The sequence below is a fragment of the Pundamilia nyererei genome, unplaced genomic scaffold, assembly GCF_000239375.1.
Source record: "Pundamilia nyererei isolate P.nyererei 1_Seehausen unplaced genomic scaffold, PunNye1.0 scaffold00020, whole genome shotgun sequence".
In the NCBI taxonomy this organism is placed as follows: domain Eukaryota; kingdom Metazoa; phylum Chordata; class Actinopteri; order Cichliformes; family Cichlidae; genus Pundamilia; species Pundamilia nyererei.
The window spans coordinates 2,050,062-2,052,712 of record NW_005187421.1 but is presented as its reverse complement, the minus strand read 5'-3'; the positions used below and the strand labels follow the sequence as shown (position 1 = coordinate 2,052,712).

Here is a 2,651-nt window from a genome sequence, read left to right as displayed (position 1 = left end):
TGTAAAAGAAAGATTCATACACTTCAGTGTCCACGGCGCCTGCGGGCGGTGACGACGATACCCCATGAGCCATTCACGGCTAAGGGATAAAAAGCACAAATAAAGGCAAAATCGTTCTGCCTGATGATGAAAGTGCATTCACTTTATTAGTCGAGCTTACATTCATTATCTATAAACTGTATATAGTTGCAATAACTGTGGCTCCTGGGTGTCTGTCTACGGATTCTACTTGCAGCTAAACATGGTTTTAATATGATGTAATTAACTACAAGGCATGATAGAAAGGCACACATGGCATGAATGTGAGAAAAAGAGGATTATCTTAGGGAGCAGAAGGAAGTCAGCCATCTTAACGGAGACGTGTGAAATTCATTAACACTCAGAAGAAGTAAGGTGACCTAAAGGCACTTCAGCACTAAGCAATTTAAGCTCAAAACTGTTTGATGTATTATACTTCAAGAATTGTAGCACACAACAACACTAGATTTAACCAATACATTTCAACGGTAAAGGTTGTTGTACTTAAAAGTAAAGAACAAACAAACAAAAAAAAAAACACGTATTTGTCTTCATATCCTCTGTAAGTTTTGTTGTTGTCTTTTTTTTTTAGCACAGTTTCTGTGATGTGCCCTTAGCTCTGGCAAACTAAGTTTAGTAACGTGATATATATATCTCCCTAAACAGAAAAAACAATGAAAGCACAAATGGTTGTGCAGTGCCTTGGGTGATATAAATCACAGCCCAGCCAGGTCACATAAAGGGGAAATAAGTGACACCTGTCACTTATTTCCCCTTTATGTGTGTTATATATAAGCAAACAAATCAGTCATAGGTAAGCAGCGTCAACGGGTTATGTTTATGAAAACTTAAATGACTCTACATGAATATTTCAATAGCATAAATACAAAGCAAGAGATTCCAAATAAATGACACAGTAAAAGATAACAATAGATCAGCCACTTTTTATTTAGAAAGAGTCCCAAAAAATAAACAAGTTAGCACACATTCCATATACAAAATGTCTGTGAAATAGCCTGAATATGCAATGAAACTGATTAGCGACTATGGTATACCGTATGCTTCTATACTTGATAACAAAAACAGTGGTAATAATAATAGTATAGTTCATCTCCCTGCTGTGTGCAGGAGGGGGTTTGTTATAGATCTATTTGAAAGTGGGGGGAAAAAATCTTATAAATAGATGTGCTCATCTGCATAACCTGTGTATCTAACTTATGGTGAGTCTGGACAACTAAAAAGTAATATTGTATCTTTAAAACAATTAAATGTAGCATTAAGTACTGCAAAAGGAAATCAAGTACTTATGATAAGGGATACAATTTGTCATATTTGAACTTTTATATAAAATATATGTTTATATGTATATATTGTATATATGTCTTACATTGTATTTCCAATTTCAAACATTTAACCTCACAACTTCAACATTGAAATGAAAATGTATGTTTGGCAGTAATGAAATAAACGTATGAAGTATTTGCGGCAACAACATGCAACTTGTGCTACTCCATTGTCTGATTAATGCAAAATACATGGAGACTTGAAAACAAAGCAGAAAGGCTATTGTATTAGTCATTGCCACCAACTGTACATCTAGTTACAAAAGTTACAGAATGTATCAGAATCATTTACATTCACTGAGATGACAGTGATTGAGTATATTAAGACTATATTTATCTACTGGCACTAGAATTTGGCACTCTTACTTATTTGGCATTTTAACCATCACGTAAACCATGTGAATGTAGATGCTTCTTTTTGATGTCACTTTAAAATGTGATGGAATAATACCATACCATACTATTTTTTTTGTTTTGTTTATTCATCGCGTGTAAACATATTAATCTCCTCTTGAAAGAACAACAACCCCGGTCCTCATCAGAAAAAATACAAACAGCAAAAGCACTGAAGCAAACAAAGAGACAAAAGTAATAAAGCAGAATTGCTGCACCAAGTCTAACAAGAAAAACATAGAAGGATTGATTCCAAATGCCAAGCATTGACATATATTTCATATCAACACCAAATGTTAAAGAATAAAATATACAGGAAAGTTCAGAATAGGAATTAATTACATGATTTTAACATCTCACCCTCATAATGCAATGTATTTGGCTTTAAAAATATCGAACTAGAAGCTGTTTAGTATTTTTTCTTTCTGTATACTCACACATGAAGATGTTTTTATCCAACCAGTATGTAAGCAAGTTTATTTAAAAGCTATTTTGTGAAAATACATAAAAATATTTTTTTCAATAAACGTTTTTAATAGATTTTCTTAGAAAAAAAAGGACGATTTCACATCTTAATGCAGATGAAATCAAGTGTGCTTGAAAATCCTGTTTTGCGACGGTGGCTACAGAAACGGTGTGTTTTTGACGACATCTTCCCCTGATGAACACACCCCCTCACTTTTCAGACACACATAAACACAGTTGAGATGACTAAATCTCTGACTCCTAGAAGCAGTCATTGCCATCAATCAAGCCCTCTTTTCCATCTCAGTCCAGTCCAAACAGATAGACAGGAAAGCATGGTGTCATCAGTTTAGAAAAAAAAAAGCCACCCTTTAAGATTCTGAGATGGAATTCCAGCCACAAAGGTAGGCGTTTTATTAGGTGAGAAATAGA

The 2,651-nt window shown here is 34.1% G+C and overlaps 1 protein-coding gene across 2 annotated transcripts in view; it reads right to left on the bottom strand.

Annotated features, from left to right (window-relative positions):
- Positions 1–947: 947 nt before the first annotated feature.
- The window catches only part of gria2b (glutamate receptor, ionotropic, AMPA 2b), a 50,519-nt gene continuing 48,815 nt past the window's right edge, over positions 948–2,651 (bottom strand). For both annotated transcript variants that reach the window (XM_005726493.2, XM_005726494.2), the window contains exon 16: positions 948–2,651. This exon is cut by the window's right edge and continues 369 nt beyond it. The gene's annotated coding sequence lies outside the window, so the exon portion shown is untranslated.